Source organism: Scyliorhinus canicula, chromosome 7 (genome assembly GCF_902713615.1).
Source record: "Scyliorhinus canicula chromosome 7, sScyCan1.1, whole genome shotgun sequence".
Classification (NCBI taxonomy): Eukaryota; Metazoa; Chordata; class Chondrichthyes; order Carcharhiniformes; family Scyliorhinidae; genus Scyliorhinus; species Scyliorhinus canicula.
In genome coordinates this window covers 155,606,979-155,623,976 of record NC_052152.1, presented here as the reverse complement: position 1 = coordinate 155,623,976, position 16,998 = coordinate 155,606,979, and the positions used below count along the sequence as shown (strand labels likewise).

Genomic DNA, 16,998 nt, shown 5'->3' with positions numbered 1-16,998 from the left:
CCCAGCATCCACTTAACTCTGTGGTAGCAAATTCCACAGATTCAAGACCCTTCTGGAGAAGTAGGAGAAGTTCTCCTCAATTCTGTTTTAAATTTGCTACCCGTATTCTAAGACTCTGACCTCTCGTTCTAGCATGCCTCACAAGAGGAAGTATCCGTTCCACGTTTACTTTATCCATAACTTTTATAATCTTGTATACCTCAATTTGATCTCCCCTCATTCATCTAAACTCTCGAGAATATAGGCCTAAACCGTTCAATCTCTCTTCATACGACAAACCCCTCATCCCTGGAATTAACCTAGTGAACCTCCTCTGAATTGCCTCCAATACCATTACATCTTTCCTCAAATAAGGGGACCAAAACTGTACATAATACTCCAGGTGTGGTCTCATCAATACCTTGGACAGTTGCACCCGCACTTCCTTACCTTTATTCTCTATTTCTTTATCTACAAATGCCAACATTCCATTCGCTTTCTTTATTACCTGCTGTACCTGTATACTAGTTTTCTGTGATTCATGAACGAGGACCCCCATATTCCTCTGGAACGGAGCACCCCGAAGACTCTCTCCATTTAGATAATGAATTGCCTTCCCATTTTTCCCTCCAAAATGCATGACCTCACACTTATCCACATTAAACTCCATCTGCCACATTTTGGCCCACTCTCCTCACCTATCTATATCCATTTGTACGGTTCTTATTTCCTCATTGCAACTTATTGTCCCACCTATTTTTGTGCCATCACAAATCTGGCAATGGAACCTTCTATCCCTGTATCTAAGTTGTTTATATTGATTGTAAATATCTGGGGCCCAAGGACCAAACCCTGTGGCACCCCACTACTGTAGTTACACCGTGCCATCCAGAAAAAGGCCCATTTATCATGACTCTCTGTATTCTGTCTGTCAGCCAGTCCCCAGTGGTAAAATCATCAAGCTGGTTCCTCTTCAAGCAAGTGTAGGCTCAGGACGTGCTTTTCAGCGTGGCATTGGTGTCCCAAATCATGCGTTAAAAATATTGCCCATCAAGTCAAATGCGACCATGTCTAATTCAGCTCAGTCAATATTGACTAGTATCCGCGAGTGTTAGGATAACCCATGGCTCCTGCTCCTACGAGGCACAACCTGCTAATGATACCTTTCCTACCTTGAGTTCTCAGGAGTTCCTGAGTTCTGTTATTCCACTACTTCTGGATGATAGAGGACAATAACGTGGTCCACAGTCTCAAGATTGTGAAGTAATCAAAGAGGACAATTCAGTGCATTATCGCAGGGGTTTCTATTGATAATCCCAGCCAGTTTGTCCCGTTTCTGTGAGAAGACAGAAACTGGACCGAAAAAAAGAACAAACAGTTTTGAAGGGAAAAACTAAACAGCAATATGTAGAATATTATTTATATTTATTCACTGTAGCATTTGACAGAAACATTAATTTGTCTCACTGATCAGTCGTCATGGATGAACAATAAATGAATAATTGGAACCATTAGGTGACGTTCTCAATGCGAGAAATCACCAGGTATTAGAACTGAGTGACCATTGTACTCGATCAACAACCTATTCTCAATGGATTTTATTTTAAAAATACATTTGGTTTGAGGGAAAATAAATAAATACAGCTAAAGTTTTCAGAAAATTGCTCCTTGTGACCTTGTATATACAATTATGGTTTTAAGTTATACTTTCCGAAATGTTTGGGTTGTTCATTTACACCTGCAACTGTAAGTTCAGCATAAATTTGTATGGGTCATTATTAATAAAGGCCTTCTGAAAAAGTCAAATGTAATATTTCTAGAAATGAAACCATAAAGCAATGCCATCACTTCTCAGTTCAAACACATAACTCCAATGTGCCCACATTCTCTGGTCTAACTCTTGAACAGGACACACATATAAAGTATTACTCATCTGCATCCCACTGGAATAAAATGGAGGTTGCCTTTCCATTTAAAAATAAAATTGGAACTTGAACACTGGCAGTCCCTCCCACACTCTAAACACTACTTTCCCTTTCACAAGATTACCCCAAAGTTCATTTTAGTCACCTACCTGCGAGCTAGTGAGTGACCAAAGATGGAAAGTGCATCAGCAGCATTTAAATAAGAACCAATAATTGAAACTTAGGCCATCTCATTTTTGCACCACCTTCCAACTGCTTAGCACGCACTCTGGGTTAAAATCGGCTCTGTACTTGGTCAGTTAGGTTTTCAAACAGTAAGTTGTAAGGGCAAGCCTAAACGGGGCGGAATGGTAGAAATGTATGATAGTGAATTGGAACCCTTTTTTAATATATTTGTGATGTTTTTATTGCCAATGTAAATAAAAATCATCAAGACAGGTGTAGGACAGACTGCTGATTTGCTGTCACCCGATTTATGTTGTGCAGTGTCAAAAATGACCTCCATTTAGTTTTACCCAAGCAACTTAATCCACTATGTTAGGAAGCACTGCCTGTTCATCATCTTTGATATACAGGTACGTGGACCCCATATCCAGGATGCTTGGGATTGAGTGTGTTCTGGATTTGGGGATTTCCCTGAGTTTGTGTCCTGGGGTGGGACAGAGGTGCGGAAATTGAATATTCTACCGTGTTTACAAGAAATTTGCAGTTTAGCAGTATCCGGCCCGAGTGTACATGGTGTTTAACAGTGTGTTCTAAAGAGCAGAGGATCAGTGTGCCAAGACCCAGATATGATGGACAGCAATGCCCATGGGACATTGTGGTTTCCAGGGCGGGATCCAGTTTTCAGGTTCTTCTGGACTTTGGGATTCCAGATAAAAGGTCTTCTACCTGCACTAATCAAAGCCAAATTGTACTGATCAAAGTTGCTCTGCATACTTGTTTGCTGTGAAGTAAAATGGATCAATAATTCATACGTGACTGCCTTGCTAGGTCTGTCTTCAAGAAAATTGAGAGGTACATGTAAAAGATGCAAATGTCCAATTTACAGAAAAAAAAATCAGTTACATCCTGGGGCTTTGCTATCATATCCAGTAAAATCTTTATTATCCAGCATGCACAGGGAATAGGTGCCAAATAAAAGAGAGTTTCATTTCCTAATGGAATACAGTGCAATCCTTGCGGCATGAACTAATATGTAGGTACTCAGAAATAAAGAATGATATTCTTTTTGTTTCTAATGTTCAATAGGACCTTAAAACATAAATTAAAGTACAAAATAAGACAGTGGGCCCGTGATGGGCCGAAGTCCCGCCGCTGACAGGCCTCTCCCGCCGGCGGGAATCCAAACACCTACTTGATCGGCGGGATTGGCGGTGCGGGCGGGCTCCGGGGTCCTGGCGGGGGGGCGCGGGACGATCTGACCCCGGAGGGTGCACCCACGGTGGCCTGGCCCGCGATCGGGGCTCACCAATCGGCGGGTGGGCCTGCGCCGTGGGGGCACTCGTTTTCTTCCGCCCCGCCATGGCCTTCACCATGGCGGGGGCGGAAGAGACCCCCTCCCCTGCGCATGCGGTGGTATGACATCAGCAGCCACTGACGCACCGGCGCATGCGTGGACTTCCGCCGGCCGGCGAAGGCCTTTCGGCCCTGGCTGGCGGGGCATCAAAGGCCATTTCCGCTGGCCGGCGGAGCGGGAGCCACTCGCCGGAGTGGCTCCCGCTCCACCGGCCACCGCAGGCCTAGCCCCGTCAATGTGAGAATTCCGCACCTTTGGGGAGGCCTGACGCCGGAGTGGTTCATGCCACTGTGTTCCGCCAGGACCCCCCCCCCCCCCCCCCCCCCTCCCCGCCCCACCGGGTGGGGGAGAATCCCGGCCCAGATAACTTCACAATTGCTTCTGGTTGGCAAAGTGATATGGGCCGGGATTCTCTGATTGCCGACGCTGAAATCGCATTCGGCGATTGGACGGAGAATTCCATTTGATGTGAAAATTGGGGGCGGTGCCTGTTTTTGGATGCTCCGCCCCCTCCAAAACAGCATCATCGGGGAGTATGCCGCACGCCGTTGGGACGGCCTCAGGACGTCACCTGAAGGTTGAATCCCGATGGGCCGACTTCCCGCCGGCGTGGATCACTTCTGGTCTGAGGTTTCGTCAACCTCGCATGGCGGCTGCGGACTGGTGAGGGTTGGTTGGGGGTGGCGAGGGGTGGGGGGGGGGGTTACAGGGAGGCACTAAATGGCAGGCCGGGTCCGCAGACGGCCGGCGCCATGTTGTACGGCGCGACCGCTGCAGGTCGTCGCCATGCACATGCTCGGCCACAGACCCCTCAATTCTCCGTCTGTTTCTTTCGGGAATGGCGGAGGGTTTAAGAGTTTATGTGGCACAGCTGCTAGCCCCCCACAGGACTGAGCACCGGTGCGTGGGCACCACCGACTTTTTCATCGTAAGACTAGGCACACGCCCTTGGCCACAGCAGGACTCCCATCCGCCTCAACAATATACACAACGAGCCCAGTGAGAACGTGGACTCAGCTGAGACAACACTTCGGGATAACCAAAATGTCCCCCATGGCCTCCATATGCGACAATCACAGATTCCCACCAGCCATGCTAGATACCACCTTCAAAAGATGGAGGCAGGTGGGGGGGCACACTGACGGTCAGGGACTTCTCTGTAGTACACAGACTGACGCCACTGGCCGAACTGACGAGGAAGTGGAAACTAGCAGAAGGACAGGAAATGAGACACCTCCAAATAAAACACATCCTCCACAAAGAAACAGTAGGGTACCCCGGGGCCTCAGAAACCACACTAGCAGACCTAATAGGCACAAGCACCGGGAAGGGGGGCAATGTGGGAATATATACGGACAGCTACTGGACAGAGCTCGAACACCACTGGACGAGACCAGACAAAAATGGGAGGATGAACTGGGGACAGAGGTAGGGTGTGGACTCTGGAGCGAAGCACTGAGCAGGGCTAACTCCACCTCCTCATGCGCAAGGCTAAGCCTGACGCAGCTCAAAGTAGTGCACAGAGCGCACCTGACCAGAACCCGAATGAGCAAGTTCTTCACGGAGGTGGAAGACAAATGTTGAGGTGGAAGACAAATGTGAGCGGTGCCAGAGGGGTCCGGCCTACCACACCCACATGTTTTGGGCTTGTCCCAAACTTGTTGGGTTTTGGACAGCCTTCTCCGAGGCAATGCCCAAGGTTGTGGGGGTGAGGGTGAAGCCATGCCCGATGGTGGCAATCTTAGGGGTATTGGAGCAGCCAGAGCTACACATGGGGAAGGGGGCCAATGCCCTTGCTTTCACTTCCCTAATCGCACGCCGGAGAATCCTGCTCGGCTGGCGACCGGCAGCACTACCCACGGCTACAGACTGGCTTGCTGACCGTTCGGAATTTCTCCACCTGGAAAAGATTAAGTGTGCCATCCGAGGGTCGGAGGAAGGCTTCCTGGACACTTGGGGGCAGTTTGTCGGCCTGTTCCAAAATCTGTTCGAGACCACCAACGAGGAGTAAGCTAATAAGAACTTTAAAAACCCCACCAAGATAGATGAGGAACCAAAAGACTGCGTAGTGCAGAGGGGGGGGGGGAGATGGAAGGAAGGTGGGGAAACCACAAGAGATCGGGGGGGGGGGGGGGGGGGGGTTACCCCCCTTTTTTTTCATTCTTTCCGGAAAATAAAAGAAAAACATAGCCAAAGCCGGGGGTGGGGTGGAGGAAGGGAGTAGGGGGACAACGGGGAAGGGGGAGGAACAATAAACCAACCCAGAGGGAAGCAAAATATACATAGGGTCAGTTAAATGAAGGACAAAATAAACCTCTCTATATAATAAAGGAAATTGGCGCGGGCAAGAAGAATGTGATGTATATATACACAACTGTTTATAAATATGAGAAATGCCAATAAAAAGATTTAAAAAAAAGACTAGGGGCGGGATTCTCCCAACGGGAGTCTAAGTGCCGACGCTGGAGTAAAAACCGGAGTGTTTTACTCCGGCATCGGCGACCGTTCCCAGACCCCCATTCTGGGGCTTCCGCAGGGCTGGCAGGGGCGTGGTGCGATTTGAGGGGGCAGGGACTCGGTGTGGCGTCGGAGACTCGGCGCCTCCTAAAAGACATGGCGCCTTGGGTCCCATGCATGTGCAGTTGGGCAGGCGCCAACTAGCGCATGCGCAGTGGCCGTCCTCCCCACACAACAATGGTGCAGGGCTATAAATTGGCGGCGGAGGAAAGGAGGCCCGCCGACAGAGAGGCCGGCCCGCCAATCGGTGAGCCCCGATCGCAGGCCAGACACCATCGGAAGCCCCCCATTGGTGAGAGAGCCCCCCACAGGCCGCCCCCCAAGTCTTCCCACAGAGTTCCCGCCGGCAGCGACAAGGGGTGAACGGTGCCGGCGGGACTCTGTCGTGTCGGAGCGGCGCTCGGCCCATCCGCCAATTCTTCGCACCTCGGAGAATTGCGCGCCAGCGTCGGGTGTCGTGGCGCAGTTGTTCCGATTCTCCAGCCCAGCGCGGGGTTCGGAGAATCGCCCCCTAGACACATGCTCCGGACATAGCCTCAAAATTGGAGAATCCAGCTCCTGATTCATATTAGGGGAAACATCTGAAATTCAGGTCACAAAGAATTCCGGTTGGCAGACCGCCAGAAACACAATTATTAGATGCTGGATATTACAGGCAGACCTCTATATATATATTTTTCAGTTTATAGCAGTGACAAACTCCACTGCACATAAGGGAATTTGTAAAGCAAGGCCCTAAAAGTTCTGAAAACATATTCCTGGAAACAGCTTTCTTGTTCGTACAAAAATGCTTTAAAAAGCAAAATATTGAATTATTGAAAAGGATCATCTTGTGTAAACCATCTAATCTGCACCATTCTATTCATTTGTTTGTTTAATCTCAGGGCAATGGTACATGTTAAATTCTAGGAATTTCTTCCTAGATTCACAAAATCTATGAAAGGGCTGAACCTCCAAAGGGTAGATGTTTAAAGGTCACCTTTTTTTTCTCGATAAAAAAATTTAAAAAGGCTATGTCTAACCCAGCATCAAAACAAGCTTAAAAGACCCGATTGAGCCCCAGAACTGTCTGGCATGCAAGGTACATTTCGCCTTGTTGATAATTTTACCTAAGAAGTTGGCCTAAATCCAACATGAGATTTCACCATTCACTTTGTACTCAGCAACTGTTCATTAAAACGATCAAGTCGAAGAGTTCTCCCTCCAGGCTTGCTTCACATGGCGACTTGCCATTCATGGCTGGGTCATCAAGTTCAGTAACGAGCTTAGACAAGGGAACTTGTCAACTTAAAAGAAGGAAAACAAGCAAGTGTTCCACCCTTCCAGACCATTCATTTCCTGATCACAGATGGGAATTTTCACATCATCAGGACGTTTTGCCAGCTGTTCATGGAAAATCAAAAAAGGCAAGTGAAGAGAACATACCTGAATACAGGTATTTTTAGAGTCAGATTCATTCCTATCAATAGGATGTAGTCAGAAATTCATAATAGGCAGAAGAAGGGTAGGGCTTGGAAGGGATGTTTAGCGGCCTTTGCAATATTGCAGTGATCAGCAAAACAAAGAGAATATCTTTTATTTTGAAACTTGGAGGCCAAACACAGCTTATTGTGACATAATGAGATCACAGTCAAAATGCCATTTTAATTTGGTACATAACTGATCTTAAAAGTTCCATTGGTCATATTTCTGATGTCAAGTTCTAAATCATTTCTTTGTATTCATAGGAGTTCAACATAACTTATAAAATGTGGCTCCTTTTGGATGAATATTAAATCTGGTGATAACATGCATTTTGACAACATAAAAATTCAAGTGCAAAGAAACAATTAGAAATTAGGTACAAAGTTAAATCTGGCATTCTGGAGTGGCAGTGCATTGCAGGGATGTTAATTTTGCACTGGTTTTCATATATTGCTGAGTACAGCTCAGTCACCTCTGCAGGAAGCAGTGGGCCATAGAAAATCACCTGGAAGCCATCCTTGACTTCTGTATGTTTCTTTCAAAATTTCTTCTCAAAATTTCTTTCCACAATTCCCACAGTACAAAGGATTGGCATAGACAAAGTCATGAATGGCATTTACCATGTCATGTTATCCCTCCTCACTTTCATTGATGTTCAAAATAGTCCCTAATTCTATCAATTGCCAACATTTGTCCTTTTGTTTGGCTCCTTCTAAATATTCTGCCCACTCACATTGATTCAGATGGTAGCATATCTCTATGCCTCCTTCAGCCAATGTGTTGTGAAATCCTCATCCATGTTTTTCTTACCTTTGGACTTGACTATTAGAATGCTCTTCTGACCAACCTCTCACAGTGCAACCCTCTTGGAGACAAAAGCTCATCCAAAATTTTGTTGCCTAGATCTTAAATTACTCCGCATCTTCTTCATCTTTATTTGCCGATCTGCATTGGCTCCTGTTCTGAGAACACACTGATTTCGAAAATTCTTGGGTGCGATTTAACGGCCTCACCGTACCTGATTTGGTGTTGGGAAGAGGCCGTTAAATCTCGCTAGATGTTATGATCTGGATTTCACCCTCGCTGGGCATGATCCAGATCTGCATATTTAAAGGAGGCTCCTTTAAATATGTGTTCGCTGTATTCTCCCACGACCACCGGCCTTGCCTGGGAGACCTCGTCAGGGCACCGTTTAGTACAGGTCCACACAAACGTGACAGCACCTAGGATCTCCCATGCCATTGGAGATCCCTGGATGGTTGGGGACAGGTGGCAAGCTGGCACTCCCATTGGCACCTGGGCATCTTGCCACTTCCAGTATTGCACCATTGGCACTGTCACACTGGCACTGCAATGGTGCCTGGGTGGCACTGCTGGGCTGGTGAGGGCACTGCCAGGGTGTCAGTGCTAGGGTGTCAGGATGCTGGGTAGCATTGTTTTTTTTTTAAAAAAAATTTTATTGGAATTTTTTACAGAAAATATAAAATATAGCAATAAACAATGAAATGCAACAAAACAACCCATAAAACCGGTAACACCCCCCAAACCGTATCAACGCATGTATCCCCTCCCCCCCCAACCCCCAACCCCAACAAGAGAACTTAAAAATAAATTATAAGTAAATAAACAAACAGAGTCATCGCCCCCCCCCCCCGCCCCCCCCCCCCCCCCCACCGCCCCCCCCCCCTCCCCCACACCACCTTTTCCCTCCCCCTTCCCCCCCTCCCTCCCCGGGTTGCTGCTGCTACTGTCCCAGTACCCTATCGTTGAGCCAGAAAGTCGAGGAAAGGTTGCCACCACCTAAAGAACCCTTGTGTCGATCCTCTCAGGGCGAATTTGACCTTCTCTAGCTTAATAAAACCCGCCATGTCATTGATCTAGGTCTCCACGCTTGGGGGCCTCGCATCCTTCCATTGTAGCAAAATCCTTCGCCGGGCTACTAGGGACGCAAAGGCCAGCACACCGGCCTCTTTCGCCTCCTGCACTCCCGGCTCCACCCCAACCCCAGAAATCGCGAGTCCCCAGCCTGACTTGACCCTGGATCCCAGCACCCTTGACACCGTCCTCGCCACTCCCTTCCAGAACTCTTCTAGTGCCGGGCATGCCCAGAACATATGGGCATTGTTCGCTGGACTCCCCGAGCACCTGACACGCCTGTCTTCACCCCCAAAGAACCTACTCATCCTCGTCCCAGTCATGTGGGCCCGGTGCAGCACCTTGAATTGGATGAGGCTAAGCCGCGCACACAAGGAGGAAGAATTAACCCTCTCCAGGGCATCAGCCCATGTCCCGTCTTCGATCTGTTCCCCCAGTTCCCCCTCCCACTTAGTTTTCAGCTCCTCTACTGACGCCTCCTCCACCTCCTGCATAACCTTGTAGATATCAGATATCTTCCCCTCTCCGACCCAGACCCCCGAAAGCACCCTGTCACTCACCCCCCTCGCGGGAAGCGAAGGGAATCCCTCCACCTGCCGTCTAGCAAATGCCTTTACCTGCAGATACCTGAACATGTTTCCCGGGGGAGCCCAAATTTCTCCTCCAACTCCCCCAGGCTCGCAAACCTCCCATCAATAAACAGGTCCCTCAGCTGTCTGATGCTCGCTCTGTGCCAACCCTGAAATCCCCCATCAATGTTCCCCGGGACGAACCTATGGTTCCCCCTTAACGGAGCCTCCATCGAGCCCCCCACTTCTCCCCTATGTCGCCTTCACTGCCCCCAAATCTTGAGGGTAGCCGCCACCACCGGACTCGTGGTATACCTTGTAGGAGGGAGCGGCCACGGCGCCGTTACCAGGGCCCCCAGGCTTGTATCTCTACAGGACGCCCTCTCCATCCATTTCCATGCTGCCCCCTCACCCTCCATCACCCACTTGCACACCATCGACACATTGGCCGCCCAGTAGTACCCCGAGAGATTGGGTAACACCAGCCCCCCCCCATCTCTACCCCGCTCCAAGAAGACCCTCTTCACCCTCAGGGTCCCATGCGCCCAAACAAAGCTCATGATGCTGCTGGTCACCCTGCTAAAAAAGGCCCTAGGGATAAAGATGGGCAAACACTGGAAGAGGAACAAGAACCTCGGGAGAACCGTCATTTTGATGGACTGCACTCTACCCGCCAGCAAAAGCGGCACCATGTCCCACCTTTTAAATTCCTCCTCCATCTGCTCCACCAGCCTGGTAAAATTAAGCTTATGGAGAGTCCCCCAACCCCTGGTCACCTGCACCCCCAGGTATCTGAAACTCTTCACTGCCCTCTTAAACGGGAGCCTCACAATTCCCTCCTCCTGATCTCCCGGGTGTACTACAAATACCTCGCTCTTGCCTAAATTTAAGTTATAGCCCGAGAAGCCCCCAAATTCCGCTAACAGCTCCATCACCCCCGGCATTCCCCCTTCTGGGCCCGCCACATACAACAGCAGGTCGTCCGCATACAGCGATACCCGATGCTCCTCCCCACCCCGCACCAGACCCCTCCATCTCCCTGACTCCCTCAACGCCATAGCCCGAGGCTCAATCGCCAGTGCAAAGAGCAAGGGGGACAGGGGGCACCCCTGCCTGGTCCCACGGTAGAGCCTAAAGTACTCCGATCTCCTTCCATTTGTAACTGCACTCGCCATCGGAGCCGCGTAGAGCAGCCTCACCCATTTGATGAATCCCTCCCCAAATCCGAACTGCTCCAGCACCTCCCACAGGTACCCCAACTCAACTCTATCAAACGCTTTTTAGCAGTCTCCGCACATTCGTGTTGAGCTGCCGTCCCTTGACAAATCCTGTCTGATCTTCGTGTATCACCCCTGGCACACAATCCTCTATCCTGGTGGCCAGGATCTTCGCCAGCAACTTGGCGTCAACATTGAGGAGCGAGATAGGCCTGTATGATCCACACTGCAAGGGGTTCTTATCCCGCTTTAGGATCAGATAGATCAGTGCCCGCAACATTGTCGGGGGCAAAGCCCCCCCCCCCCCCCCCCGCCTCATTGAAGGCTCGCACCAACAGGGGGCCCACCAGATCCGCATACTTTTTATAAAATTCCACCGGGAACCCGTCCGGCCCCGGGGCCTTACCTGACTGCATTTGTCCAATCCCCCTGACTAGCTCCTCCAACTCTATCGGTGCCCCCAGCCCCTCTACCAGCTCCTCTTGAACCCTTGGGAAACATAGCCTGTTCGTGAAGCTCTCCATCCCCCCTCTCCCCATCGGAGGTTCCGACCGGTACAGTTCCTCGTAGAAGTCCCTAAAGACCCCATTTACTTCTATCCCCCTTCTGCACTACATTCCCACCCTCATCTGTCACTCCACCAATTTCCCTAGCCGCATCGCGCCTACGGAGCTGATGCGCCAACATCCTGCTCGCCTTCTCCCCATACTCATATACCGCGCCCTGCGCCCTCCTCCACTGTGTCTCCGCCTTTCTGGTGGTCAACAAGTCAAATTTGGCCTGCAAACTACGCCGTTCCCCCAGCAACCCCTCCTCCGGTGCCTCCGCATATCTCCTGTCCACATCCAGGAGCTCCCCCACCAGTCTCTCCCTCTCCTTCCTCTCCCTCCTTTCCCTATGGGCCTGGATGGAGATCAGCTCCCCCCAGATCACTGCTTTCAGAGCCTCCCAGACCATCCCCACCCGGACCTCCCCCGTGTCATTGGTATCAAGATACCCCTCAATACTTCTCCGGACCCTCCTACACACCTCCTCATCAGCCAGCATCCCCACATCCAGGCGCCAGAGAGGGCGCTGGTCCCGCACCTCCCCCATCTCCTGATCAACCCAGTGCGGAGCATGGTCTGAAATCGCTATGGCCGAATACTCGGCATCCTGCACCCTCGGGATCAATCCCCTGCTCAGGACGAAAAAATCTATTCGGGAATAAACCCTATGGACATGAAAGAAAAAGGAATACTCCCGCGCTCTCGGTCTCCCAAACCTCCAGGGTTGTTAAGGGTCAGGACCTGAAGGAGGTCCAAATCCATGAAAGAGGGAATGAGGAGGTTGTTTTGGGAGGGGGGGGGGGGGGGGCGGCGGCTGAAGGGTGAGTATGAAGAGGCCTCACAATGGTTGGAGGGTGGGGGTCCTGAAGGGTGGGTCCAAAAGGGGGGCCCTCAGCGACCCCATAGTACAGTGTCCTCGCTTGGAGGGAGTGGTAAAGCTCATGTGTGCGGGGGTGGCAATATCCAAGGGTGGGGGTGTGGGGGACCCTTTCAAAATTGCGGCCTGATCTCTAAGGAGCCGATCACGCTGGCGAGTTCAGCTCCTCACTGCTGAATATTAGCCGGTTAAACGCACCAGACATGGGGGGCGCGATTCTCCCATCCCACGGCAGAGTGTCCACGCCGTCGTAAAAGCCGGCGTGAATGGGCTGCTGACAGGAGTAATTCTGGTCCCTACAGGGGGCCAAAATGACACTGGAGCGGTTTGCGGCCCTCCAGCTGCCGATCCCGGCGCCAACTGTGCGCTGCTGGATCCACACAGTGGTGCCAGCGCCAACGCGCGCATGTGCAGTGGCCTCCTTCACCGCACCGGCCCCAACGCAACATGGCGCAGGGCTACAGGGGCCTCTGCGTAGGAAAGGAGGCCCCCAGCTAGAGAGGCTGGCCCACCGATTGGTGGGCCCCCATTGCGGGCCAGGCCACGTCGGAGGCCCCCCATGGGTCGGAACCCCCTCCCCCCCACAGGCCGCCTCTCGACCCTTCAACGCCGAGGTCCCGCTGGTTCAGAGCAGGTTAGAACGGCGCCGGTGGGACTCGGCTTTTTTCCTTACGGCCGCTTGGCCCATCCTGGCCGTAGAATCGGCCGGCCGGCTACGTAGAGCGGCCCGCGACCGGCGTCATGCCAACCACGCCAGTGCCAATGGCACTGATTCTCCGTTCTGCGGAGAATCGCGTGCCAGCGACAGGGCTGCATGGCCTGGTCGGGGAATTCTCCGGCCCAGGGCTGGGAGAACCCCGCCCGGGACTCTGTTTCATTTCCGTTAAATGTGTGGGTGAATACTCCCAAAACGCCAGTGGGAAACACCCCGCTGAGCCGGCCCAAAATGACACTCGGAGATTTTTTGGATGAATCCTTGTGTTCAAATTCCTCAATAGTCACCCAACTCCGAAGTTCTCGAACCATCTCCGGCCCTGCAACACTTCCTAGGTTTTTGCACTAATCCAATTCTGGTCTCTTGAAAATTCCTGATTTCCATCATTCCACCATTGGCAGTAATGCCTTCAACTGACTAGGCCTTAAATATGGAATACATCACAGAAACATCACTACCTCTAGTCCATAAAATACACTTTAGATCTACCACTTTGAACAAGTTTTTGGTCATCTGTGCCAATATCTCCTTATGAATCAAATTTTGTTTGATCATTGGTCCCGTGTCACATATAATTAGAACCATGGTGAAGTTAAAGGCAAGTTGTTGCATGCAGCCTGAACGTTATGTTTAACCAGGACTTGAACTTTAAATTCCATGGGCTGAATTCTCCGTTGTTGGGATGCTCCATTTTGCTGGCAGCTCGGGGGTTTCCCGATGGTGTGGGACTGCCCCACAATGGGACCAGCTGGCAAAACAGAGAAATCTGATGGCGTGCTGAACCAGAAATCTGGTACGGTGGGACGGAGAAACCCGCCCATATTTATAATTTTACCAGTGTAAGAGATGGATTATATGTGAGCTACAGGCTTTAGAGTTCTCTGCATCCACCAGAGAAATAGCGTTACAGATCAGAATGACCAAAGCAAGGCAATGTAGCGAAACAAAATTATTGACCATATTGCCTTTAACCTGGAATGGCTCACATTCTGTGAGGATGAAAAGTAGAGAATCACTTCACTTCCCACATTTCTCCCGAACACTCCACCACTGCAACCCATATCCTGTTTATTATATAGATTATAGAACAGTACAGCACAGAACAGGCCCTTCGGCCCTCGATGTTGTGCCGAGCAATGATCACCCCACTTAAACCCACGTAAACCCACGTAAACCGTATACCCGCAACCCAACAATCCCCCCATTAACCTTACACTACGGGCAATTTAGCATGGCCAATCCACCTAACCCGCACATCCTATTCATTGCCCCATTCCCTGTGGGCCTCCCTTTGTTCCCTGCACCCTTTGTCCTTGTTTATGAATCCTCTTTTTTCACCCTATCTCTAAATTCCAGCCCACACTCCACTGTCCTCTGTGTTCCTGAGCATCCCTGTAATCAAGATAACAGTTTATGTGGCAGCCAACCACGAGGCAAATTAGTTAACCTTGTTTAAGTTAAACATTTTGTGAGATTTATATTTTATAATCCCTTTTCTACAGATAATCTAGGAAAATAATCAATCAAATCTGATGTGTTAAGCCCATTCAAGAGTTGAAATGTTTAAACCAGATGTTTTCCCAGGTATTTAACTGATGAGTTCACAAACAGTTAGCAAATAATTGCAAAGTCATCCTATTTACTTTGAGATGAGTATCTCTAATAGACTAGATGCAATCTTGGGCTCTGGAGGTTAATGGGTGCATTTGTTTATTTAGTTACGAATGCAACCCAGTTCAGGAAACAGTTCAACTCAGAAAACGCTTTTTCAACATGTGTTTAGGCTATTAGACTTCATGTTAAGAGTTATAAAAGCAATAAGAGTAACTGTATCGAAAGTATGTACTTACCATTGAAAAAGAAACAATTTCACCTACGTTTCTGTGTAATAAGAAGTGATAAATGCACGATTCAAACATAAATGAGGGAGGACGGTACAATCGTTTGGTCTTCTGAGAGCCCTTGCCTGCGATAGAAAGTTATTTTCAACAGGAAAACTACAAAAAAGGGATGCAAGGTCTAACTTGAAACATATTTGCCACGTTTACATCAGCCCTAATTTGACAGCAAAATGTAATGTCGATCTCACGAGATATCACTGGGATTTTAAAAAAAAATTAAGCTGTTTTGAAAATTGAGTCATGTTACCTCGAATGCGGGCAAATTCTCCAGCATTATTCAATTCTAGCGACTTGTAACTAAGAATGAAGGAGAACAAAAATGGAATGGAAATAAGACACCAAACCTAAAACTAAATGAAAATACTAATTAGGGAGGAGATAGAGTGGGCTGTTGATTCACTCTCATCATTTTCTCTATCATACTAACATGGAAAGAGTAGACTATTCAGTCCCTTAAGCCTGTTCAGCACTCAAATAGATCACACCTGACCTATTTTTAAAATTTGTTTATCGGATGTAACCATCACGGACTAGGTCAGTATTCATTGCTCATTTCTAATACCTGCCTTTGCCCATATCGGTTAATAAAAATCTACAAATTTCAGATTTAACTGATCTGCCATTAATTGCCAACTTCAAACAAGATACCCAAACTTCTACCATTCTTTCTGTGTAGGAGGGTTTCTCAATTTCACTCCCAAAACGTCTGGTTCAAATTGTTTGTATGTCCCTTAATCCCAACTTCATGAATGAGGTGGAGATCTAGCCTATCTATTGGGTTCATATCTTCAAAACTTAGTGTTGCCAATCGGCACCGGAGACGCCCATAATGTTGCTCAGTTTAATGCTGGAATACTATCCCACCAGTGTCCCCAATAATGTTGCCAAGGTTGGGGTATCTACTTTATTCAGGTATTAATCTGACAGTTATTAATGAGGATATTGCTTTTCAGAGTCACCAGGTATCAAATGATACTACCACAAGGTTCAACTGGATATCGATCAAAGACCCAACAAGTCAGTTGGTTCAAGTTCAATAATAGTTTATTTACACACAAGATTAACTCACACAGGCAACATAAAGCACTACAAACTAAATGATACCTAACACCACAACAACTTTTATTAACATCAGGCACCCGGCTTTGGCAGAGGAACAAGGCCTTTGTTCGGATCTGGAGTGGCTGGGTCTGGAGAAGTAACTTTGGTTCTGCTGGGCTCATTTGTTTGATAGCGGTCGTTGATCTTGAACTTGCTTCATTGCTCATTTCTAATACCTGCCTTTGCCCATATCGGTTAATAAAAATCTACACTAAAGTGGTCGTGGTGCTGCAGTTGGCTTCAGGTATAGGCAGGGCCGAAGAGTGACAGTGTGCCAGGGCCAAAAGAGATCAAACACATGGCAGTGTCTCTCTTTATCCTTTGGGAGTTTCGCGCTGTTTTGGGCGGACCTTAGCTTTGGACCCAATAATTCGGCAGGCTTCGATTACTGCCTTCGATTTGAGCCAATAAAGGGGTGGGTGCCTTGATGGCTGGGCGTGTCCTGAACGATCATTGACCTTGGCTGTTTGGGAATCCTGGGTGAAGGGAGTGGCGCCGATGTGTCTGGATCTGTATTTGATACCTGAGTACAAGTCTTTTGTCCTGGGGAAATGGGCCATTAGAATGTAAATCATCAGAGGGTTTCGATAGTGTCTGGTTCTCTAGTGGCAAATATACACATAAGTTCTGAGTTCATCTGGATCCTGCATTGGTCATATTTCCCTTGATTCTTTGCAAGTGGCCATATTTCCCTTTGTGAGTGGCCATCCCAGATGGCTACACTAGATCAAATCATCCTTTAAACTTTTAAATTCAACAGAATTCAACCCAGTATGTATGACCACAGCCTT

The 16,998-nt window shown here is 49.0% G+C and overlaps 1 long non-coding RNA gene across 1 annotated transcript in view; it reads right to left on the bottom strand.

Moving 5' to 3' along the window:
- Nucleotides 1-15,410, bottom strand: part of LOC119969464 — a 99,106-nt gene extending 83,696 nt beyond the window's left edge. The window contains exon 1 of the long non-coding RNA XR_005461373.1: nucleotides 15,056-15,410. This is a non-coding gene — a long non-coding RNA (uncharacterized LOC119969464). The remainder of the gene's footprint in view (nucleotides 1-15,055) is intronic.
- Nucleotides 15,411-16,998: the final 1,588 nt, after the last annotated feature.